This window comes from Cyrtonyx montezumae, unplaced genomic scaffold, assembly GCF_038088225.1.
Source record: "Cyrtonyx montezumae isolate F1298 unplaced genomic scaffold, pur_monq_1.0 scaffold_13, whole genome shotgun sequence".
Classification (NCBI taxonomy): domain Eukaryota; kingdom Metazoa; phylum Chordata; class Aves; order Galliformes; family Odontophoridae; genus Cyrtonyx; species Cyrtonyx montezumae.
Genome location: NW_027071859.1, coordinates 37,069,585 through 37,096,949, shown reverse-complemented (window position 1 = coordinate 37,096,949; position 27,365 = coordinate 37,069,585).

The following is a 27,365-nucleotide window of genomic DNA, read 5'->3' as shown; positions in this document are numbered from 1 at the left end:
CTTTGGGAATTGTAAAGCCTTTTCACATTCAGACCGCTCAAGAAGGCTTTCACCCAGTTTATCACAAATGTGGTTGCTTATAAAATATAATTATTACTAATTTTACAGAATAACACTGTAATAGCTAAGCATTACTCTGTCTTTAGTTTAGATCCTTACTCAAAGGGCTTCTGATTTTGTCTTTAAAGTACACTGGTTTTATTAAGTCACATTAAATGAAGCTGTACTTCACCTTTCAGACACAGAATAAGAATTGTCCTTGTCAAGTCTCTTCAGAAACAAGACATATATATGATATTAAAGAGAAAAAGGACAGCATTATGTTTTATTTTTTTATCAAAACTCTGATAAATTATGAAAAGGAAAACATTTGGAAACAAGAAAAAGAACAAATTTAGGTCTTCTGAGTATGTCAGTACACTTCTCTAGCTTGCCCAGAAGACACTACTTTTCCCTTTAACATCTTTGAGAAGTGATTTTTTTTATTCCATACAAAAACTTTCAAGAACATCACAACTGTGTGGAAACCTGCCACTGCCCAATGATGTCAGTGACAGCATAACTCTGGTCAGCTGTGGGTTTTTAATTTCATTTAGTACCTGAATATAGCAGCTTCCAAGAGAAAAAAATCATAGTACCAAACAAAACAAAAAAGTACCTATTAGACTTGGTGGAAAAAAATTATTATACTGATAGAGAGAGAAAATGAAAAATTGGATTTATTGGGAAAAACACAAGTCAGTGAAAACAAGGAAATATTCAGCAAAATCAGGGAAATTAAACAGAACATAATACTCCCCTGATTAGGTACAATCTATTTTCCTGTGAGGCTGAACACGACATTGCTATCTTCAGGCTACTGGCTACTGCCAATTAGAATAAATTTTATTGTCTATCACTAACAAATTACCACAAATTGTTAAGATTTCAAATCACAAATATAAACTGAAATCACAGAGGTAAAGGATGTACAAGCAGAATTACAACTTTATGTTTATATTCATATTCTCTATGTATCTGAACACACTAGTATTCAAAACACTTCAGAAGAAGCATTCAGATGAAAATAAATGCCAGGCTTACGGTGGTCCTAACTTAAGGCTTATTTTATACACACTATTATTTCAGCAAGAGTTAGTGGCATACTGCTGATGAAACCATATGCAGGCAAAATTGAACACAGTAGCATACTACACATGAACCAGGAGTTTGCACTTCCACTCAAAACCATGCATTTGGAGCTCAGTAATTTCCAGGAACCCACTTTATTATTTTGGAAAAAATATATATAGTTTTATGTAACCGTATGCAATAGTGATACCATTCTGTATCATCCCCTTAGCTCTACAGAGCCACTTACTGTTCCTATCATTTAAGCTATGATACTAATTATTTACCCATCAAAAGGCTATTCCATACAACTGACCTATGTGTCATTATTAGAGTATGGCTGGGAGAGCAATGCTATAATTTATCTTCTCACCCTTCCGAAAAACTTGGGAAAAAAAGACCACAAAGCTCTGTCAAAGTGAAGCAACTAAACCATACATTACGTCTGCAGGCATTATAAAGAATTGATGTGAAATCTCTATTCATTTTAGTTTGAATGCATGCTACTGCTGGCATGAAACTGACAAAGTATAATTTCAAGACTTTCTCTGTAGAACCCAAAAAGAGACAAGACAGTTCATAGTTTGTTACTGAATTTTCATTTGGAATTTCATTTGCATTAAGTGGATTTTTAAAAATAAACTCAAAAATCTGATCTTTAAACCCAAGCACTTTTCTTCTGGGAAATGTGACACGTCTGTTGCAAAATGTGGAAGACTCAAATGAGGTCAGTGCAGAGTAACAGAAACTAAACTTGAAAGACCATAATCATTTCTGCTGATAACTAGAGAAACTAATTTTGAAATGGGCACGCAAGAATGAGGCATGCTCTGAGCTGCTGTCATTTTCATCAGTGACTCACTCAAATAAGCCTGAATTTTCAACTGTCACAACCACAAAGGTGCTTTTATTGAACACAGCAATCATTCCTCTTTAGAGTAATGAGAATCAAAAACAACTGGGCATGGTTTTGAAACCCTTTGAAATCTACATATAGAATATTTACATGAGAGAGAGGCATATTGCACTGTGGATAGACTACAACCTTGCCAATTAGTCAACATGATTTTTTACTTCTCATGCTTATGTTTGAAGTATGACTATAATATTCATATGTGCTTTTAAGCAAAAAAATTGCATAAAGCATGAGTGATTTCTGGACAGTAGACCGGCATGCATAACTTAAGTTCTGTTAATTTAATGGCATTTTCAATTGTAATGCCATAATGGGAAGGATAGTACTGCAATAATAGTATCATGGCAAAGACTTTGACTACAGCTAATGCAAACTAAGCCCAAATACAGCAGCCACAGCTACAGCCACAGCTACAGCCACAGAAATGAAGGAAAGGCACTGCTTACCTTAGAAGGGCCTCAGGTAGACAGAGATCTCCACCAAGAAATACCCCTGCCTCCACTGCCAACCCTTAGATGAGGTTTGGGAAGGGGTGGATCCTGGCTCCATCCCTTCTGGTTACTCAGGTACATTGCACACACCTGAGTTCCACTGCATTGGTCCCTCTTTCCCACCAGGTGCTCAGTCACTGTTTCAGGTCATGACTTAGCATTTCTGCTGCAACATCTAATTTGAGTACCGAGTTAATATTTACTTCAATAAAAGAGTAAAGAGTTTATATAACCCTTTGGGATTTATAATTTTCCTTCATTTTTGTCTATTTTTTTTTTAGCATAGAAATAGCACTCCAAGTTTAAAAGGAAAAAGAGTAAATATCAGTAGCTAAATAAACATAACTTTAAGAACAGCATTCCTTAGCCACATGGTGGCAGAACTATACTTCAAGATAACCTATACCTCCAGGACAGTGACCATAATATTTCAAGGAGTCTTCTTCCCCCTCAGATTATATATAAAGTAGCATAAAATATTGTCCATGTGTACTTTCAACACTACTACTTCTACAAGAGGGAAAAAAAAAAAAGAGGGCTCTTTTTTTCTAAGATTTAAATTATCTTGGTACATAAGAGTACAACCAATCAGCATTTTTCTACATATCATATGAGTACTGCAACAGGATAGCAATGGGCTTACATTTTGACAATTTAATCATGTCATTCAGTAACTGGTCACAAAGACACTATTAATTTTACATAGTATTCATTAAATTACCATGATTTTTTAATATATATACATTCACTAATAGTTCAAAGAAAATTCTGGTCAATTCCTTATTGGAAAGGTAATTACCTTCACCAACATCCACTCTCAAAAGAGAGAGAAAGCTTCATCACCATTAAGCAAACAACAGTGCCAGCCCTGGCTACACAGTGTCCAGGCTGTGCGGACCAGATGGTCTCTTATGGCCTCCAAAGTAACATGGCCACATCCAAACAACTAACTTGGAAAAGTCATCAACTAACTCCCAAGTCATGCCAGGAAATATTTTGTGGAGTGCTTGATGGCTCATATTAAGTCTCTGTTAGAGGTTGCTGTAATGATTTATAGATACAGATGCCTGAGTTTCAAGCTCTGGACGGGAATGGGCACAGTCACTTGTACAAACAGCTTTTGAACACTCTGCACAAAAAACAACAAGAACTGTGAGAATATTCGAAGTTCTTGCAACTTCTAACACAGGAACCATCCTAGACAGGTTTTCTGTATTATATTTTGTCTTCTTAACTACGTGTCAAGAATGGAGAATAAGAGATGTGAATCAGCTACTAGTGAATATATATATTTCAAATATGTCATTAGACATCATATAGTAACAGACACTGATGATTTAAAACATGCTTTGTGTGAAGTTAAAATTTCAAGTCAAGGTAAGGAAGGAAGAGAGCATTTTGAATTTTCTTTTATTACATAGCTTCTGGATTCTCAACTTTTTCCTCACCAAAAAAAAATAATAATTTATCCTTTAAATCTAAAACTGAAGTACAAAATTATGCTTTGGATGAACAGAAATTGCTACTAGCCTGTTAAGACATAACTTGCTTACTGACAACTCTTCCAGTCTCCAATGAAAGAAAGCAAAGTTATTTTCAAGTACCTTTCTGCAGAGAGCAGAAGGTATCAGAAGATTTATAGAAGCTTTAAGCAACTTGGGAGCCATTCAGCTTGATGGTGAAACTAATTTAGAGAAGGCCAAGATGGCTGGAAGATGAGGAGTGGGAGAGAAGATGGAAGAAGGGATGATAAAGAGCAAAGTGGTAATGAAGATCACACAAGCCAGCTGCAGTTGTTTCCAGCAGTCTAATGGTGCATGTTAACATCAGAGAATTGTCTGTGAAGAAAATAAAGAAAAAAAGGGAGCGATTTTTCTACAGTAAGATCACTGGAAGACATGTCAAAGGCCAGCTGGGAGGAAATGTAATTGCTGGGCAAGAAGGCTGCATGCTCAGTTCGGTAGTGAAGACTAGGAACATACAGAGAAGAAAGAGAAGACACATCTTGGACTCAAACTTGCTTATGACATAAAAAACATCCCAACAACCAACAAACCAACCAACTAGCCAAAACACCCTCGAATTTTTAAAGAAAGCAGCCCAAAAAAAATCAATTTAAGTCCACTTCCTTTAGATTTTGGAATATAAATCAAGCACACAAACCATGCTCTACATCTTCTTTGTGAAGAAGTGTTTGCACAACAGCTGCCTTCACTTTCTGCTAACTATGCTGGATTATAATGGATAATACCTGACAGTTTAGTCAGCAGCAGAGCTCAGTGCCAATGATTAGAATGGTTCCAATTCTGTTGTTGTTTCATGCGATCACCTCAGTGCTTCCAGACTTGTTATTTCAATTTACCCTTCAAAAGTGTTAAGAACTTAAACCTCTAAAAACATAAAAACACTAGAAAAGATAAAAAGCTAAGTGCTCAAAAGGAGCTTGTATATGATCATCTTACTATAGGGAAAAGTGTTGGATATTTCTAATTCAAATACCTCCTAACATAGGAATGTTGGATTTTTATTAAAGCAAAACAAAATGAACACCACACAAATCTAAGTAGAATTTTTTCGTATGGCTTATGTTTGTGTTAAAAATAAAGCCAATGGGTGGCTCCTATAAGTCTGATTAATGCCACTGCAGCATAAACTTGTTTTACAGGGATACCTGTTGACCTGCAAGCTGCTTTTGGTATAAAAGGAATTTTTGCATGTAGCTTTCAGTACCATTCATTTCTAATTGACTTACAATTTTAAGTAAGTAGTGGTGCCAGAACTCAAACTTAACTACAGTTCTAAATTAGATTCAATTAATCTGGCACCTTTATTTATAACAAACTTGCAGTGATTAAAAACACTTTATAAAATTATACTGATATTTTTATTAAAGTATTTAAAAAAATCTAATTTCAAAGAGAAAATTCAGAGTATAACAGGATAACTGGAATAAATAAGACTTATGGACAAATATATCTCTGGTTATTTTGTTTGAGGTGAAGGGAAGGTGAGGAATGGAGAAGGTTGCCCAAATTTAAACTTTGTTATGCACTGCATTTAAGAAAGCCATACGCAGTAAATACATACAATTATCTCAGTTTTGGGGGAATTTTCTCTTTCACCCAATAAGTCAAATAGGCATGTGCTCTCTGCTCTTTTGAGCAGTCTCTTAGTCTTTTCTACTGCACTGAAAGATCACAGCTCCTTGCTGCAATTCTCTTTTCCCATCAGCTCCATCTTCCAGACAGTTCTCCCTCCTGGCTACTCCGTTGCCCCAGGGAAGGAATCATCTCCTCCACCTTCACTTATATGATCAGTGTGTGGGACAGACAATCTCCTCTATAATGGCGAGCTATTTTATTCTCAATAGGGAAAGTCAAAGTTCCTTTACAAAGGTTTTTTTCATACCCACCTTGTGGTAGGCTCTGTCCAAATTATTACTGCTTCCTACTACATAATATATATCAGAAAGTTATAATCTGACAGGACCTACATCAGACAGCTGTGAGATTTACTTATCAGAGGATTTTTACAGTATCAGTTATACACATGTGGACATACTGACAACTGTCATAGTTACACATGCAGTGATAACCGTAAAGATCTTTCTGTATGTAGAAATGTCATGCAGCAAGATCTAATCAGAGGGAATACATGATAGCAGAGGTTTACAAAAGTCATTTTCTTTCTGTCTCATAAAATTGTGATCCTGGTTACACAGTATCATTCAAACTTTCATGACTATATCTGCACTGGTAAATTCTTTTGCCCCTCTTCCTCCAGGCCTCTCAGCATAACCACATAGTATCTTTTTTTATTCTAAAATTTCCTTAAATCATTCCAAAGTTTCATTCTGAAATGCTATTAGCACCTTGGTTACAGATTAACTGAGCATTAACCCTATGTCATTCTAGAAGGACACTGGTTTCCCTAGCTACAATCCCTTATTTCATCATTCATTTCACCAACCATTTGGCTTACATGGGCTGCACTGAGTGAAGAGGAATTGTATAAGGCCATGTCTATGAAGCTGCTCCAAAAGTAATGCCTCCTAATTATTTCCAGGGAAACTACAACCAATTTGAAGTGTTTAGCCAATGCGTCAAAATCCATTAACTTATTTGTCATACCCTGAGTTAGCACTGCACCGTGCCCTGGTTTCACCTCAGACAGTATTAATAGTGCACTGATGTTTGGTTGTTGCTGAGCAATGGGTGCATGCTCAGGGCTCGGTTGGGACACTTGGTGGGATATAGCTGCTGCCATGATGGGGCAGGGCAGGGCAGGGGATGGCTGCATTGAGAGCTGTGTCAGGCCACATGTGGTCCATGGGCCACAGGTTGGATGTGTCTGCCTTACTTATTATCTCCCTGGCAGGTGGTTTCTTCCAGTCCACTAGAGTCTCCATCACCTAAACAATTCTTTTGCTATAGACCATTTTATTTTTTATGCTTATGGCCTGTAACACATTTATACAGTCCCTGCTCCCTCTATAACCTTTAGAAAAGAACACAGGTAAATCTCATCTGAGATGGGTACAGTGTAAGGTACTGCAGCAAGGAGCTGTGATCTTAGTAAAATGTAAGGGACTGGAAAAAGCTTCAGTTCACAGATCTATTTAGAACACAGAGGAAAACATCAGGAAAACCAATCCGTTACCTAGCATCAGATTATAAAATCCATAGAAATAAAGTAACATCTGACTACTAGTAATTATCAACACATTTAGCATCCAAAATAAAGACCAGTCATGTTGACAGATCTCAGAACTGCATCATCAATAACCACATCACAGCAATGGAAATGCATAAAAGTACAATAACTAGAGACCTCTCAAGGGCTGGACTTCATTTCAGCTCTGTTTTTAACTGACCAAACAAGAAGAAATACACTCAAATTATCATTTCCTTAACAGTTAGTCTGTACATGAAACTTGTATTACAGCCCTGCCTTCAGAATGCCAATGTAATGTTTAGGCACAGCACCCAGAACAGAACCAGGTCCCCCAGCCCTAACGTAACATCTTCATCATGGGATTATTGGTAACTACTCTTTCTTATGCTCTTTCTGACCCAAGAGTGCACTTACCAGCATCAGGCCCAGAACTCCCAGCCAGTCAAAGGAATGATCGTCCTGCTCTGCACTGGTGTGGGCTCACCTTGAGCACTGTGTGCAGCTTTGGGCACCACCATACAGGCAGTCATAAAACTATTAGAGAGCTCTCAAGGGAGGGCTATGAATTATTAGCTGAGTGCTGTAAAAACAGCTCTTAGATCTTTTTTTTAAAATTGCTTGTTAAAAAACAGAGAAACTGAATTTTAAAAGAAAGAAGTACATCACCTGTTTTCTAAAGAAAATTGCTTCCTCTGTTCATAAGGGCACTGTGAATCTAGGCACTTTTGAAAGACTTCAAAATGCTGCAGTTAATTGCTTACTTCCAAAAGAGCGAGGCATACCTTTGACTTTTTGTATCAGCTATCTTAGACACCTTGTTCTTCTTTCATATGCAGGCAGATAATTTGCAGCCTGCTGAGAATCCTTGTTCTTAAGCATCTGTCACTACCCAGACGCTGAACTTGATTCTCAGCAGGCCTCTTTGTGAATGCCTCTCCTGGATAGAACCAAAGAGAAGACAATTTGTGGAGATAGTCCTCAATGCCTAACTCAACTTGATGTGTTGGATGCCAGCAATTAGAAATCCACTATATTTATGAAAACTAAACATTTTCAAGTTTAACTATTTGTAAATGTCTGGAGCCCAACTTTGCTGAAACAATAATCAGTATAACTGGCAATATGAGAAATACAAATAAAAATGTTATAGGAGCATTTGTTTATAAGTACAAGGTTGTTTTTTTTTTTAAGTTACAAGGATTGTAACGAATTACTGAATACAAGGACACTGATTCTTAAGTTACTTTAACTGAAATCCAGTTAAGTTATCCAACTTAAATACTTGGCTAGCATTTCTTACAAAAATTTAAGTCTAAGCTCTATTGTGTAAAATACTGAACAACTACCATGTTAGCTAATCATCCTTAACAACATTACTGAAGCCCCTGGAGAAGTCAAAGTTCAATTTGGAAAACTCACAGTCTTCCTATCAGTTCAGAAGAGCCCACAAAAGTATCTCTTTGCAGAGCAGCTATGCCTGGGACCCTGGTGGAATCCAAGCTGAACATGATTTGGTAGTGTACTGCTGCAGCAAGGAAAGCAGAGTCCTGGGCTGCATTCACAGGGGTACTGCTAGCAGAGATGGAGTTGTAATCATCCTTCTCTACTAAGTGCTTGACAGGCTGTACCTGTAGTACTGTGTCCAGTTCTGATACCCACAATTCAGAAAGAACTGTACAGTCTGGAGAGGGTCCAGAAGAGGGCCAGAGAAATCATCCAAGGAATGGAGAATCTGTCCTGTGAGGATAAACTGAAGGAGTTACAAGTTCTAGCCTGGGAAAGAGAAGACATGGGGAAGCTCATTACAGTATCCTAGAACTTAAAAGGCAGCTTCAAAGAGGGTGAAGGCTGTCTCTTCACAAGGAGCTGCACGGTAAAGACAAGGGCCAATGGATACAACCCATCATCATATAAGAGTGGGTTTTTTTATTTATTTTTTACAGCAGAATCACTGACACAACCTCCCTCAAGACACAGTCGAATCCCTACCACTGCAGGTTTTCAAGATGCAATTGTACAGTGTGCTGGATCGTTTCATCTAGGTTTGATTTTCTCACAAAAGGTTGGGCCTGATAATCTTTCAAGGTCTCTTCCAAGATGGGTTGTTCTACAACTGACTGATTATCACACAGTCACCTCACATCCCATCACTGCAGCCAAGAAACTGTGGGTCACCTCTGCTGGTGCAGATTTTTACAAATGCAGCTCACAGGCTCTTGTTCACCACTGACAAAAACACATGGCTAACAGTGGTGACTATGTTGAAGAAGAGTGTTTTGTAACTGAGAATTTATTTTATCATACAGTGTTATTTTCATATTTGTAACTGTTGTAGTTTGTTTCCATGGAAACAAACAGGAGGCACCAATTTCAGAGCAACTTACATACAAAGATCTCACATTAGTATTTTTAATTACTTAAGACAGACTAAATACTAGTGGTGTCAGCACAATCAAAGATTAACTTCTTAATAATCATTCTTGTTCGAGTGTAAAGCATTTTATTCCAGCTGTTGATGAACTATTAAAGCAAAAGCAACTTCTGCTAACATAAAAGAACATACTTACTTCATAAAGAAATACTGAATCAAACTGCATAGATTCAACAAAAGGATACTCCTTCACAAAGCTTCTTTAACATGCAAGAAAATTCATGAGCTTAATAAAAGTTAAATTGCCTTAGTCTGAATTGCTGTATTTCACTGTGTTCTTCTGACCACTACACCATACCACAGTAATTTAAGGTTTTTTTTCATCAGTAACTGCTTCATTAGTTCAGATGCCTGGACCCCAATCATATGGAAGCTACTTACGTTGCCTCTAAGTCTGTTTCATAGCAAACAATGAAATGTGAATATCTTAGTGCCAGTACATTTCCAGAGAAATCAGCAGGACAGTATTTTCACTACAACCAACATACCTTCTAAAGTACAGTTTGACAGACTGATGTAAGAAGAAAAATGTCACCTGAAAAAGTTATTGCAGTCAAAGATAAGAGGTGAACATAAAATAGACTCATTTTAAGGTCAGAGTAGGTCAAAATAAAGCAGCCGTTACTATTTCCTTCCCTGTCACCAAATACAGCTTCTGAAATAAATAAATAAATAACACCCCTGCACCTGAAATGAAGCTTTCATTTCAAACAAGGAATCTCAAGATTGCTGAAAAAAGCTTGAAAACAACATAACAGGCCTATAAGTTATTCTGAAAAGTGTCTGAATGCATTTAATTACTGATGTCTGGGAACTGACTTCCAGTGTCTGAATGCTTGAGATTGGCAATAGTGAGATTAAAAGGCACTGAACGATATAACAAATGAAGCTATTCATCAATGTCTGGAACAGGGAACAGAGACACACTGGCCAAAAAGGTGCTGACTGGCATAAAGCTGGCCTGAAGTACCCATCCATTCTTTCCAATGACCAAGACCAAGGACAGCGCAGATGGATCTGCACAGGATAATTAAATGGTGCTTGATTTATCTCTCTAGCAAATGGCACGCAAAAACTTGGATTTCAATCAGAGGATTTGCAGGGGGGACTGACTGCTCTTCACCTTGCCAGTTAACTGAGTAGTTCTGTTGTGCATGATCCAGCATCTGAAGCACAGATTTAATGGTTTGTTTTGTTTTGACTCTTTCTTTCCATCTTTGGATGCTAACAACTGAATGCAGCCAAGAAGGACTGAATGCAGGACTGCATCCAAACAACTAAAGTCACTGTAACCAAAATGCTGACTTCTATGTTTGGCTGAGTTCCTTCGCTTACCTGGCAACACTAACTAATCAGAAGACATCTGTTCTCTTTTTAAGGTATTAAAAAATGATACAAAAAATTGGTTTGAAAGATCTCCACAGTCCTCTAACTCTTGGGTCTGTCAGTGTTGCCAGTCAGTGAGCAGAGAGAAACTGTTGCATCACCACTTCCAAATACAACATGAGTTGCATACTGCAAAGCAAATGCAAGTTTTTACCGCTGTGTTTATACTGCACCTGTGATAGACAAACAAAGGCTCTTGCCACCGATTTCCAATATAGGAAGAGTATAAAATGCAGATCAGTAAAGTGAAAAGTTATTTGATCTCAGCATATTTGTGAAATAACTCAAAATCAAAAGCAAAAATATTGCTTAACTTGAGCATTTCCTTGAGTTACCATTATGCAAACATGGTCTTTGAAGTCCACATCTCAGCCAGGAAACAAAACTCCTGAATCTGGGTTGGAATTTACCAATCTGAAAGTCTTCAAGCATCAGCAGCTTGCTCACATTCAACAAATGCTAAGACATCAAATGGTTTCTCAACACATTACCTGCATAAAACACTATACTAACAATACTGGTCCCTGTAGCTAGCTCTTGCTACTCTGTTCAAAGTTAAGAGGATACTTCTATGCAGCACAGTCAATTTGCACACCCTAAAGATATTTATACATGGAAGATTTCAACCCTTCCATAGAAAAAGCTCGTGGGTTTTTTTTCCCACTTACTGCAGTCACAAAAGCATTTCATTTGTAGCCCCAGTTTTCCAGGCCACGTGGTTACAAGCAGAACCACACTAACATGAAACTCCCTGTAAATATCCTGGGATTGCTGAAGACATTTTTCTGCTCTCCGGAGGTCATAATTAAGAAAAAGGTGCAGCTTCACTTATGAGTTTATTACTACCTTATCAGCTCCACTTCCAGTCTGAGCCTAATCCTTAACCTTTGAAGGCAGAAGAGTTTCTATTGAGCACAGGTATGTTTGTGTAAATGCAGCCATTGCGAGTTATCAGCTATCACAATATTCAGACATTACTCAGTCACAAAAAGCATATCAGTACAAAGCAAAAATGGAATAGTGATTCGGAGATTTGGTGTCACTTAACAGCTAATTAACTACTATCTTAGCAACAACAAAACCTCACTAATACACAAATTCATCCTTTGACTGTGCAACTGAAAATAATCTGCTCATCTTAACAATTCCTACCCATTATCTATTGCATCTACTCATCTATTATGAATGTTTGAAATATGCCAAGAACAAAAAAACAATATGGAAAATAATTTCAAAGGTGTAGGAAATCTCATTGATTAAAAATACTCCGACTTCTCCTTGTACCTAGGCTTTGGTTAGGGAAAAGGGGCTTTCTTTGCTTCAGCTAAGCGCTGCATTGTGAATGGTTAGTACCACTCTTGGAAACATACAGAGACAGTGCTACAGTATTCTTGGAAATACCTTTGGAGAGTGGGAGGGGCGGGGGGTGGGGTGAGGATCAGAAAAATCATGGTAGTGCTAAATGCAGTACTTATTTTCACCCTGCTCTGAGTCTATAGTTGGTTGAAATCATTGCCCTTGCTTAGCTGAGATCTTCTAAAGACCAAAAACCGAAGAACATGGAACATCACAAAAATTCACGCCAGGTCTGCAAACAAGGGGCTTCCATGTTTTAAAATAACTTGCTCCTTTTTAGGCAGCATCTCTGCTGCGTTTGTAAATCAGGGATAACAGCTCATCTTTTATTTGTTTTCAGTTTCTCACAGAAGCAGTTTGTTATGATTGCTCTCTCCTACACAAAAGCTGGTCAGGACTCCCAACCACTCTTCTGTTTACGATAAGTAGCAGCAAAAACACTGCCTTACTCCAACCCAGTGAAAAAAATCTGGTAAATAAAACCACGACTTTCAACAGCTTTTAGCCCTTACTACACAAAAGAACATCAAGCACCTAGAGTCCACGTGACTGTCAAGTCTGCATATATTAATTCCTGGGCAAAGCAGTTTGTTCCTGTTCTTTCTAGGCTGGAGGGGTACAGTCCAGCAGCAACAGTGGCATCTGCACTTCCTTCTCTTGCCTTGCCTGGCACAGAACATACAGACAATTATCTGAGGCTAATATTTTTTATTTCTTTATTTTCTTAAAGCTGATCACAACACTGGTTAACTTTAAGAGGAAAGCTGGGGAACTAGTTCACAGCCCACCTCCACAGACAGTCATACTAGCTCAACAGAAGGAAGATGGAGGGTACCTTAAGTTGGTATTGCTGAAGAACATTTTGTACCAAACCATGACAGAAAAGTATGGAGAGACTAATTTGCAGCTTCTATTCAGTTGTTATCCATCTATACAGACAAGAAGCATAAGGGATCATAAACATTGATTTAAATGTTGTGAGAAACTCCATTTCTTCTGACAGTTTTAAAATGCGTGCTTTGTACAGACACACAGACAGAAAGCAATCTGAACTGAGAACAGATAGTGAGGTGTTTTCTTTTGTTCACTTTGGGGTTGGGTCACATTGTTTTCTTCTTCAGATAAAAGGCTGCAAATTACAGTTAAAGATTTTCTTCAGTCTTTCCCCATACTTTTCAGTTTGACATACTTATTTAAAGAAAAGCCTGCATTTTAAGGAAGAAAATCCTAAAGAGATCATCTATAATCTTTATTAATCTGTGACTATTAACTGGGTTCAGAAATATAATTAGAAAACAAACAAAAATGTTTAGACTTCTGTGACCTCATCAGTTCTAAGCAAAGGAAACACTGTTTGGAAGCCTAGTCCTTATTTCTCCTTCCCAAAGATTATATTCAGTTATATGCAAACAATTCCCTTCCATCACTACCCACAGCCACACCATGCTCACATTCACTGTTTGGTCTCCATAAGCATCACTGAATGTCAGCGGGTGCAATTTCTTCCACAAAGAGGAATTCAGTTGCTCACTTTTTCTTCATATGCATTTCCATGTCTGACTCCATAGTGTCAGACTGCCCCCCGCAGCTACCTTCTGTCACATGGCAACAACATGTAATACAATATTCGGTGGGAAGGTTCAAACCCTACTGCCATAACACCAACATCTACCTGGGACATCATGGGCCAACATCATAAAATAGGAGACATTTTCAGAGCAGCACTCATATATTATAGATTTAATGTATATAAGTAACAAAACTTTTAAATTAAAACTCATTAAAAATTAAAACATATAAAAACAAGAGTAACAAAAACATAAAGCCAGTGACCTTGTTTTTGTGAAACTAACACATAAGGCTGTTTTGATGGCAGTGGCTGCAGCTTAGTGAGCTCTCGAGGTGTTTGTCAGACATTTTTGATGGAATTATATTCTTCCTGTTCTTCTTCCTTGACAACTGTTGTTCACAAATGTGCATACTACCAAAAGTGATGACACGAGTGATGCACAACTGTGAAGTGAGAGATATTTCTCTCTGGTAAGATAGAGCTTATAAGTCTAGTAAAGAGATGTAATCAGATTTTTGAGTGCAACTCCATTTATTCCCTTTGAAAATTGGAATAAAATTGGAAAGCATGGCCAGTGTATCAAAAACCATAAACTTATTTGTCAAAACTTGAGTTAGCACTGCACTATGTCCTCCCTATGCTCTGGTTTCAGCTCAGATGTGGCTATATCTCAATCTGATATTTGGTTGTTGCTCAGCAAAGGATGCGTGCCCAGGGGCTGGCCCACTCAGCAAGGCTAAGCCACCACCATGATAGCATGGGGCAGCTGCAGGACAGGCTGAGAAGTGTTGCATGCGGCCTCTGGGTTGGATATGCCTGCATTACATCCTTAATTCTTTTCACCTACCCAACAGCACCACTAAATCAATACAAGCCCAGTGTACAAGAGATATTTATAAAGAGAAGATGCGATGAATTCAAACAGTTTGCCTAACAGCTTTCCACCCTTTAAAATAGTTCAGAGCACTATGACAGACCCAGGACACTGTGGAAATATGAATAGCCAAAAAAGAATGTTCTGTGCTAGTTTTGTGCATGAGTTGTTCTCGTTTTCAGTATGTCCCTTCCACCATTTGCATCCAAACAGCACACAGAATATATCCTTATGGGACCAGTCATGCTGGTACAAGAGAACTGCTCATATCAGAAGGCTGGCATTGGCCACAGGAACATTTTACAGTTTGACTTATTTTCTGTAGATCTTCAATCCTGTTTCTGTTTCTCTATTCATAGCCATCCTTCATAAGTACGCAGGCAAAGAACACACAGTTCTTTCTTACTTTTCATTAACTTCAGGTTTTTTTTTTCTGCTCCTAACTGTGACCCTGTAAGGAAGATGAAAACCCATGCGCTGAAAGAAGACATGAGATTTCACAGCTGTATTACATCACTCAATTTCCTATGCACTTTCCTGTAAGCCAATACAGTAGATGTACTTGCATGCAAAACTCACCATAGACCAGAAAAGCTATGGGGCGTGTTTTAATGTAAGCCCACTGAAGGCGGGAAGCTCAGTGTAGTGAGGGTACAGCAAGCTTTTAGTGTGCTCTGCGGTCCTGACGCACTAAGATTTGTGAGAAAAGGGAGCAGAAAGCCCTGCTCCCTTCCTGTTTGTTTGCCTGGGCTTTCTGCTAATGGAGAAAAAGAATAAAGGAAGCTCAGCTAAGGAATACATCCCCAAACACAGACGCTATTATCCCACTTTAAGAAGTTCCGCACTTCAGCTCAGCTTTTAGCTTTTGAGATCTCGTTTGATCTCCACAGCTTGCTGAAGTCAAAGTGACAGTACTTTTCCAGAAACATCTCCTCGGTTCTATTTTATTTTATGCAACTAAAATAAAGGTCACTTTGTCTAAAAGAGGGCCTAAAAAACTAAGTATAACACAGAAAAGACAAGAAACAATCAAAAGGTGCGTTCCCTCAAGGAGGGAGCCTCCGACTGGCTGTTACTGATTTAAAGATACCATTTTAAATCCTATACTAGATATATAGAAAAAGATACATATCCAAAACCACTCTCTACTTATAAATTTAAATATATACATATATAATATATATACATATAGTATATATAGAATTTATGCATATAAATTTTGAAAAAAATGCTATCAGTTCTAGAGAACAGAATTTCAAAACTGAACCTGGAAAGAATGCATCCTACATATCCTGATGACATCTTTCAACCATCAGTGTTTATCTGTTCTGTCTTGATTTGGCAGGTAGAGTTCCAGATTAGCTCACAAAGGGCAGTAGCTCTTTTTATGTACTTTATTTAACCTGAAGTGAACCCTGATGGAAAATATTTCAGACATAATAAGGCCACAAGCTTGCTCATGTCCACTTCAGAATGCATTATTAATCTAAGCAATGCTGCTTTCATTCAACCAGCCAGGTGTTTTGGTGAGTCTTTTATTTTGCTTGTTTTAAACCAATACGGGATAGAAATCAAATCTTATCAAGACAGCAGAAATAGATGTCAGACATTCTTAGATATGACACCTTCAAAGCAAAAGCCCCATTGCCCAAAACACTGATGTTGAAAATTCTTTGAAGCATATTCTTATTACACAGTTAAAGGAGAAGGTATTCCAGAGGCATAAATGGGTTAAAAAAATTGAATGATAGGAGTTTCGGCTACCGGAGAAAAAAAGTACACATACACATTCTTAGGACGCAGCCTGAGTAAGCACAACATTCAGAAAAAAAGACAACAATAAATTAGGCTGTAACATCACATCTTCTACACTGTCAAAAACCACCACTATAATATCATTTCTGTCGGGAAAATAAAGACAGATGGTTGCAAAAAAGATACTCTGCAAAACAGCCATAACTTCTAAGCACTGATGAATCAAAATATTTACAGTATTTATCTCCCTATAAAGCTCATTCTCCTACAATTAAGGTTCTTCAACATTACTGCAGCATATTGCTACAGAAGTTTTGGCAAAACACATTCTCAATTTACATAATTGTTCAGGGTAGTCATCTACTATAAAGAACCACACAGTTCCAGAGTTATTGATGTTCTGAAAGCCTCTGATTTATTTCACTCGCAACTTCATATATTTTGTTGCTTTCTCACTACAGAGAGATCTCTGACTGTTGATAAGGAAGCTGACAGCATTGTATTTGCATGAAAGCAAAGTGATTGGCAGGCAAATTCCCTATCAGGACTTTTTTGAAGTCACACCTTTCATTTCTCCAGCCATCTGATAGACATAGTTTGAAGTGTAAGCAACGTAGGCATGTGTACAAAGACATCAGTACTGCCCGGTCCCATGGAGTATCCACCCTATGAGTGACTTAGCTGTCTACTGACAGTGTGGAATACAGAAGATATTCCAGCTCATCTATTCTGTGCAAATGAAACCTCTTCCCAGCAAGGAAATCAAGCACGGCTGGTTCACATTAAGTCTGGTAAGGGACATCAGCATCAAAGCTTGTCTATATCCAAGTTTTTCCATAGCTGAAAGATCAACTAAGATACAACCTTAATAAAAGCTTGATAAAGCATTCTTCTAGTTCCACTCCTGGCAAGGTAATTCAGTTGTCTGCACAAAGTTTTCCCATGGGTGCTGAAGATAACGAAGACTGCAGGCTAGAACAGACTAGCACCTGTCCCCAGCATGCTGCTCCTTTCCTGCCTATATGAGACACTTCTGTCCTTACGAAAGCCAGGCTGATCCAGCGTGACCAGTCCAAGCAGGAACACCCTAAATCAGGAGTTTCTAAGCAATTCTGATCTCCTAGTTCAAAGTCTCCATCATCATTGCTCCATTTTCTTATCCCCAAACTGACTTCTGGTCTTTCTTGGAGTCCCTAGAATTTCTCCACAAATGCAGCAGGAATATCTCTCGAGTTTGTCTCTTAAATATCTTTCTTCCCAAATTTCCAGATGAAAACCATTTCAAGTTCAAAATTTAATCAGAGGCAAATAGCATCCATGAGATGACATACATTAAAAAAAAAAAAACAACAAACTGCTCTCTACTCTCAAAGTTCAAAATTTGATAGCATAAACTCTAAGTTTCCCACAAAATCAAGTTACCAAAAGCCTATAAAATAAAGAATCCCAACTACAAGCACATCTCTTCCAAAAGCAGAAGCATATAGAATGGCAGACATAGCGTCAACCTTAATTTGATTTGAAGTGGTTAAAATGCCAAAGTCAGAACACAAAGTACTGTTTCAAGGATCTTCCGGTTTTTTCACTATAAAGTATAGCTGTCAATTCAAGAAACTGAGGAGATATACCAAGACAATCAGTTAGTAATTATTGTGAAGAGTAAATGAATAAACAGTTAAAAACTTGCTTCTGTAGCGTTCCACCTTTTGACACTGTTCCTCTGTACCTCAGTTCTTTGAGGACAAACACTGAACAAGGCCTTTTTTTGTTTGTTTGTTTTTTGCTTTGCTTTTTTGTTTGTTTTCTCAATCAGTTCTGGATTAATTAAAGGTCTGAGAGCACACAACACACTGGCAGGCGACATACACAAGTTTCAGATAAATGAGAAGTATGAAGAATAATTTTTTATACTAGAAAGAAATAAAGTGAGACAACTACATGGTTACCATAAGTGAGCATAATGACAGTGGATGGCATTCATTTTTGGTTAATTTCTTCTGATAACGCTGCCAACTGTTCTTACCTAAGCATTTAAATTAATTTCATCTTTCACTTCATCCAATTCCAATTTCTCATCCAATTTATAATCATTTCCCTGTACTAGTGTGGCCGTTAAGTCAATCATACTCTGCTCAGCAGAATCAATCAAAAACACCACAGCAGTGCTAGGAATTTTATACTGAGTGGATTCCTTTTAGCTCTGCCACAGAAGCTACACTATTCTGATATCTAATTTTTCAGTCAGAAGCAACACATCCTGAATAAAAAAAAAAAGAAATAAAAGAAATGTAACTTTTCAAAACAAACACTATTCTCTCTGGTCAAACCTAGCTCACTTAACTTTGCAAGCATCCCCTGCAGAACAGGCCTATTCAAGCATAAATTTCCACCCGCTACAAACATTTCAATTGAACTTTTCCATAGGTAGCTCATGTGAACTATAAGTTCATTGGTCCCCTCATTACCAACAGAAAGATCAAAGAGGGGAGAAAAACAACAACTCTTCACTGATGTTATTTCAGGGTTTTTTGAGTCTCGAAATACAAATCTTCAGCCAAATTCACTCATTAATGTAGAGAATACACAGATCTTTTAACAGGAATTGCCACCTCAAACACTGCTGCACATGTCCTTACTAAGAAGGCACGCTGAAGTAAGACCACAGCTCAGTTCGTGGATGCCAAGAAATTGCGAGTTTGTCAGCTGAGGAAAAAACTACATTTTCTCTTCAGGGCCAATCTGAAGTACAGACACAGCTTGTGCTAAAAAAAAACAAAAAAACAAAAAAACAAACCCAAAACCTGAAAACAAACAAAAAGCCTCCAGAAATTATTTTTGTTTTCAATAGATATCTTTAACTTTTAAAATATCACACGATTTTCTAGCAGAAAATTCATAGTAAGGTATCCTGTGATTTTCTTGTAATGCTTAACAAATACGGATATTATAACACATGGCACCTCAGTTTCTACAATGAAATTCCCTTTCTTAGAAGCACCTGTTTGCTCATGGAATTGAAAGCACGATACACCTGTAAATTGAACCAGCTCAATTTTGAAGAAACTGAAAAAACCTCTTTGGGAAGGAAAGCAGTAGGCCTTCCTTTAAAGGTATTAGAAGTACTATATTCCCCACACCTGCCCAAATGTACGTTTTCTCCATGTATGCTTATACAGTAAAAAAATAAATAAATAAAAGGAGACTTCTGTTGCTCACATGCACGACAAATCCCAACACAAATGATATTTTTCTAAACACTGTATCTAAAAAAATGGTATGCTGAAGAGGTGTTAATTGGTGAGACTGCATTATTTTTAGTGACCTACTAAAGCAAGAGCTTATTATTCCGCAACAGTTTCTCAGAGTAACCGTGCCTAGCTTACTGCTTCATACATAATCACTGCAAAGTGCTGTACAGATACTGTCAAATTATTCACATTCAGGAAGGCAGACAAAAGATGGAAGGATTTCTCCCTAAATACTTCCAACATTAAGTAAAAATTTCTCCCTGTTCATTTGTGAACCTGAACGTAACACAGAGATCATGCTGAGCAGCTCTATACTGGGAGATTTTTAAGCAAGAGGGGTAAGTACGTTATTTGCTCTGTGTATCACTCAATTTCTCCAAGTTGTGGTTAAATCACAAACTTTGGGTTTGGATGAAGACCTGTAGCAGGCGATGAACACCTTGCCCCTGCCAACAGTCCCACCCAAGTGGGATAGCAATTCTTCACCTTGAGTGCTGCGCTTAGCGCCGGGTCTACTTCTGAGCCTTTAATGAGCATTGTCATTACCGTTGATGCAAGCTGGACTAACCCAACTTGCTCGGGAATGATACCATCCAGCCTGTGCGTGTCATGCCAGCCCGCAGCAGCCGCAGGCCTGCAGCACAGCTCAGCCCCCACGAGCCCTCTGCAACCCGCACCGCCGGAGCAACCCGAGGTCTGGGGAGATGGCTCCAATGGAAAATACAGCGCTGAGCACCAAGCCTTCCTCCGCTCCAAGCGACGTATTTAATCACCTCAGGAACACCTTGAAAGCTGCTGGGACCGCACGTTTAATCTCCCAGAAGCGCAGGAGCTGAGAAAGAGTCAAGCCGCCTGAGCGGCCACGCGCGGAGCTCTTGCCCAGCTCCGCTCGGCCCCGCTTCATCCCCCCCCCACCCCGGCCGCGTCCTCCCGCCGAGTTCAACCGAGCCGAGCCTGCTGCCCGGGTCGGCGCTGCCGCCGCCGCTCGGACCGTCTCCGTGGCAACGACGAAACGCGCCCCCCCGCCGCTACCCCCAAGCCCCAGCAGCTCCGGCGAGGGCTCCACCTGCCCGCCGCCTCGGCCCGGGGCAGCGCCGGCTCACCTCGGGACAGGTGCCCGCAGCTCGCTCCGACAGCCGAGCCCGCGAGAACGACCTCCCGCGCCGCAGAGCCGCCGGCCCAGCTGTGCGGCTGTGGCGGAGCGGGAGGAGCCGAGCAGCCTCTCCTCCTCTCCCCGCTCCGCCCAGTGCGCAGCGGCGGCCCCGGAGCCCCCGCAGAGCCCGTGGCGGCTGAGCCGCACCTGCCGGGCAGGAGGAGGAGCCGCGGCCTGGCCTGCGCCCTGGCGGTGCCTCCAGTGGTGCCCCTGTCCCGGCCCTGTCCGCTGCCCACCGAGGCCGTCCCGAGGGAGGTCAGCGGGGTGGAGGCCCGAGCCAGCCCGGGAAATGACTCCCGATCCGGGGCAGAGCCCCCAGCTGGGGATTTTAGGACCAGAAGTGATGCTGGAAAGGTTTTCAGAGAGGCATATATCGGTTTTTTTACTGTTTCATGAGTTGCTTTCAACAGATTTCATATCCTACCACTGGATTTCTTTAGGAGTCAGTTTTTGTTTTCTGATCACTGCACTAAGAACCAACAGATCCCCAGAATCTCTGCCTCCATCTCCAACACGTTCTCACACTGCACTTTGTGTGCTTGGCACATCACAGGATCCCAAGCCTTTTCTAGCTAACAAAACACTTTTGGCCTTTAGCTAAGCCTACTGGCGGATGAATGGTTCCTCTTTAAGGGGTCCATTAAAGGAGTTTAAAATATCTCAGTCCCCCATCTGCAGAGCAAACAATGAAAACTGGAAGGTCAGCTCAGAGAATGAACAGATGTACATTCTGCCTTTTGTGCAGTAATGCAAAGCTTCCCCAAGCTTCAAGCAGATTGCTGCTGATGCAATGCAATACTAGGCATTTGTTTTTAAAATAGGGTCATAAAGACAGAGGTACTGCTTGTTATCTGGGCCACTCAACTCATGTGCAACACAAAACTGTTGTTTAAAGATTACTTTTGCTCCAGGGCTAATTTGAGCCTTACCATCTTAACTATGTTCACACCTTGCTGCGCTACACAGTGCAGATGTGACAACATAAATGATGGGCAGTCTCCCTACACTCAGAAATTTATTACATTTGAAATATTACAGATTAAGGCCTCACCACTTGATAGTAAACCTTAGTTTTTGAGGTTGACTGAGGAGTATATATGTGGATTAGGAACAGCATTAAATATCTTGACATCAGTGGTGGAAATTGCTCTGGAACTAACCTGTCAGATTCAGAATAGAAAGAAGAAACACGCTGCTGTGGCTGATGAGATGGAGGGCTGTATAAAGAAATTAATATCTTCTTTGGAGACTTCTGTCTCACTGACACTTTACAGGAAGAAACAGCCAGTGATTTTTCTCTGCTTCAAAACACAGTGAGAATTTAAGAGAAATGGAAATGGCAAAGCTATATATATAGAGAAAACACAAACTTCTGCCTCAAAACAAGTTTACTGTCTCTCAATAATTTCTTTCAAATTATCAAGGACATGAGTGACAAAAATAAGAAAATGCTGGTGGAAACCACTGTATTCTCAGCAGCTTAACAATCTCACAGACATGTTTCAGAATTTGACTAAATGGAGGTAATTTAGAACTTCTCAGACAGTGAGCATTGTGGATCATCAGCAGCCCTCCTTCCATGTTTACAATGGAAAACAAGATATTGCTGGCACTGAAACAAGTGAATTGACTATTTTAAAAGCCATGTCACCTGTGAGAGCTATAAACCAGCAGTCTATAATGACCTTAAAAAAAGAAAGAATATGTCATGTTGCTGCCAGCCTTGTTGAGGAGCTGCACAACCATGCTCTCATTTAGAGGCCTGATGTGAATGGCTACTAAAAAAAGAATCTTCTCATCGATACCCAGTATGTACTCACTAAAAGCAAGTCAGTAAGTAAGAACTTACTTATTCAAAGAGTGGAATTGCACTGTGGCTGTTGGAAGCTGGGAGATAGCAAGCAATTCTGTGTAATAGAGAAATGGAATGGATATATGGATTATATCCTTCTCTCAAGAACAATAGTGAACTGCAGCTTGTGGCATCTACAAAGTGCATGACTGTTAGAGACAGAAAAATTATCCTTAAATATAGATTTGTCACGCTTTTTTATGCTCCATATATATTAAAGCTTATATTCCTGCAAGTACACTCACTTAGATATGTTTTATGTCTGACTTTAGGGATTGGCATCAGTGTAATTTCTTTATCGCTGCAACATATGGTAGTCTTCCCTGCTGCCAAAACATGGACATGTTTCAGCCTCGGGGTACAGCTGGGTTGAACTTAAAATGGAGACTGTTTTCAAACATAGACTCAGAATTTTATTTTACTCCAACACCATAAAGAAAAAGTAAATTCCAAACTCCATCTGCACATTGTCTCTGGAACCTCTACGAACATCACAGTGCCTAGTGGCAGCAGTTGGTAAAAAGGAAAACAAATTTTACTCAGCTGTGTATTTTCCTTGTACTTTTTTGTTAACAGCTCAAATGGCAAACAGTAATTACTATCTCAGGATCATGTATCATTCAGCTGTCTACACTGATGAGTTCTTCAGATCCCAGCATGGATTTACAAGATGCTGAGGCTCACAGTGGTTCATGGTGAGTTTCCCACATAACCACAAATTATAGGAATCTCAGTTCTTGTGCAATAAACGATTCTGTAAAACATCTGTTCTTGGAGGCTCCTTACAATTCATCTGCACTAAGCCCATTATTTCTTTTTAAAGGTATCCTCCTGATTTGAAAAGCTGAATGTAACACATACTGGTATATATTAGCTCAATGTTCTGAAAATTAGCTGGACCAGCATAGCCAAATCCTAGTTTTATTTGAAAGAATAGCAAGTAGTACTATTTTGAATAAAACCATAAAAATATCAGATGTTAAGTTCTGATCAGTTTGCTCAGCTTACCGTTTTCCAGATCACATGGCATAAGCATATAAAGCAAGCAAACAGGATAAAGGTCCAGCATTAAAAAAGGGGGGATATATACATGCAATTTTATTCTCCAACCTTGCAGCTAGAGCTAGGAAAAAAAAAAAAAAACAACTTCTGGATTTCTGCTTATTGGGTAGAGCAGGCAGACATCAATTGCATGATAGCAACTGCTTAAAAGAAGTCCAGTGGGCAGAAGAAAAGTCAAAGAGGTGAGAGAATAACTATTCCCTTCTCAATAGCAGATATATAAATAGTAGCATTCACTGTAACACTGGAAGCTACTCTTTGACGTGGTTCATTCTTTTGAACCAGGGGACATTCCTTTCAAGCAGAAGGAGGTATCTGCTGAGCAGCAGGGTACTCAAGGTCCTGTTTGGAACCTTGCAATAATTCCTCTGCTATGCACGTTCTGAATATGCTTCTGGATGCAGCACTTAACATTTACAGAAAGAAGAATGGAAGAGAAAGACAAGAAACTAGCAAAAGTCAATTATTGAGAGGTAAATTAGCTTCTACTTTTTGTTGTTGTTCCTCAATCTCACTTCTCTAGATTTCCTCTATTCACAAAGAAAAGTTTGGCATGGCTCAGGCTGAGGCTGCCTTAAACAGAATCATTCTCTGCTTCTCAACTCTTGAAATCAGTATAGTCTGGCATGTTAAATGTGACAATCCACAGCTTTTATTTCTGTGAAGTGGGAGGTGTATGTTCAACATCAAGCAAGCACATTTCATTGCTAGTATTCTGAAGCTGTAGTTGCTTAATTTAGTATATGACTGCTACAAGAGTGGCTGGAGGCTCTGCTTTCTGAGGAAACTCATGACCAGGGGGAAAAGATTACAGGATGGCTATCAAAGGCAGAGCAGGGGGAGAGACTCAGGGAATATTTTCTGGAAAAGAGAGAAGCATAAACCTCAGTAGAAAGAGCTAGGTAGATTCCCCAGATAACGATGGATGTAGATGTGTTGTAAATATCATTGATATGATGTCACTCTTTCATGAAAGAGAAAAAACATTTTTTCTCTGAAAGAGTGGTCAGGCACTGGAATGGCCTGCCTAGGGAGGTGGTTGAGGCACCATCCCTAGCGCTGTTCAAGAAGCGTCTAGATGAGGTGCTGAGGGATTTGATTTAGTAGTTCAGTGGGTAGGGATGGTGATAGGAGGATGTTTGGACTAGATGATCTTGTAGGTCCTTTCCAACCTAATGTATCTATGAACCTATGAGTCGCAGCTAATCCATGTACCTCAGAATTTGAATTGAGACCCCTTCACTTTGCCAGTTTCTCCCACATCTGTGTACTGGAAGCAGAAGAAAACCTAGTTACCACAGTCACAGTCATCAGTATAGATGAGTAGGTGTCCATTCACAGTAGGACTTGTGCTGCCTGGAAACCTTTCTCTGAAAGCCTATATTTTTTCATGTGCATGGCTGGTGATGTTGTACCGCAGAGAGAAGAGCTTCTGTACTCATGCTGGAGGCAGAACCATGGCTCTGCCAGGTCAGTGGATTCTCTTTAAGTCAACAAACAGTTGAACATTTTTTTAGCAGATATAATGTCCAGAACACAATATGCCTCTTTTCATCACTACAAATAAGAAATCAACAAACAAAAACAAAACACAGAAACCGACAAACCAACCTCGAATGGAATATTTGATGGATGCACAGAGAAACAGTTGACAACTATATGGAGTTCAGAAGAAGTCTGGGGAGTCAATTATGAACAGACATTTGCACATACGGCATTAATCCTTGAAATTGGAACACAGGATTCTCCTTAAGTCAACAAACAGTGGCAAATGCTGCAATATGGATAAGCGGTGTCTTATTTCAGGTAGAATGAATCCTTTGTTACAGGTGGTTTATCATCTTTCACAACTGTGCTGTAGTTGTCATCCTGTAGGTATAAAAGTGTGTTCTTGCCTCTAGGCAAGAAATTGAACATATAGAAATTGCAAGGATGAGACTAGGAACTACCAGTGTGTCTAAGCAGAATGGCAGTATGACTTCTGAGTAACCTGAAGTAGAAAATGCAGCTTGTACTCCTGTGATTCTGCTTTGTAAAGTTCATGGTTTTATGTGATTAAGGAAGAATTCAAAATATGACCTGAATAAAGTGCAGATTAAGTCTGAGTCTCAGTTTAAATTTAAAATCTTTTGCTGACATAGATATCTTGGTTTGGATTTAAAAACAAAACAAAACAACAACAATCATGGTAATTTAGCATGGCTGTTTGACTGTTTCAATAAATGTTAATACATTGCAAATATACCCAAGGCAAAAAAAGCTACTTTATTGGCATACTTCATTCTGCTGAGTAGAGATAAATGTCAAGGCCAGTATCACAGTGTATGGATGTGCTGTTATTTCTGCAGCAGTTTCTAAGCTAACCTGACCAAACCTGCACTGAAACAGATAAGTGCTTACACAGGCACTAACAGCATCTGAATGGGACTGCAGTTAATGTCAGCATGCAGCACTACAGACAGAAAAGGATAATACTTATCTGTATGGATTTGGACTGTATGCTAACTGACCCAAGGGACAAAAAATTTTCCTTGACCTATTTTATTTGGTTGCATTGATACTCCTTTATAAGCTGTTTCGTGTTTTCAAATGGAAAACTTTGACAGATAAAAAGATAGAAACAAAAAAAGCAAGTGGTTTTCTTTCCAAGCACCGCTGAGTTAGCTGGTATACCACGCAGCCAGATGAGCATTTTGTTCAAGCAAGACATGGGTGCTAGTAGCAAAAGGATTCTCCTCTAGAGGCAGCACTCTACTAGACCACAGCCTTCAATTGCCCTTTTAAGCACAGAAAAAGATGTTTGGAAGTAGTTTCAGAATGACGGGTTCCACACTGGGAATAAGATGTGCATTTTTTCTGCTCAGGCAGATAGCAAGTCACAGCAACATGTGATACTAAAAAGTAGGAATGCATCTAACTGTGAAGAGATGTGCCTCTGAAAAAGTCTAAATCCTACTGAAGCTTAGTTAGAGTTATAACCTTCCATTCCAGATACAGGTAAATACTCTTCCCCCCCTCTGGGAGGAAAATAATAAATAAAATAGAATAAAATAGAATAGAATAGAATAGAATAGAATAAAATAAAATAAAATAAAATAAAATAAAATAAAATAAAATAAAATAAAATAAAATAAAATAAAATAAAATAAAATAAAATAAAATAAAATAAAATAAAATAAAATAAAATAAAATAAAATAAAATAAAATAAAATAAAATAAAATAAAATAGAATAAAATAGAATAGAATAAAATAGAATAGAATAAAATAAAATAAAATAAAATAAAATAAAATAAAATAAAATAAAATAAAATAAAATAAAATAAAATAAAATAAAATAAAATAAAATAAAATAAAATAAAATAAAATAAAATAAACAAAATCTAAACACTTTTTTTTTTTTATTATTTATCCTGGAGACATTGCTCAAATGACCCACCAGAATGACAGGATTTGAGTGGAAATGGAACAATCTGGTCTGAATCCAGG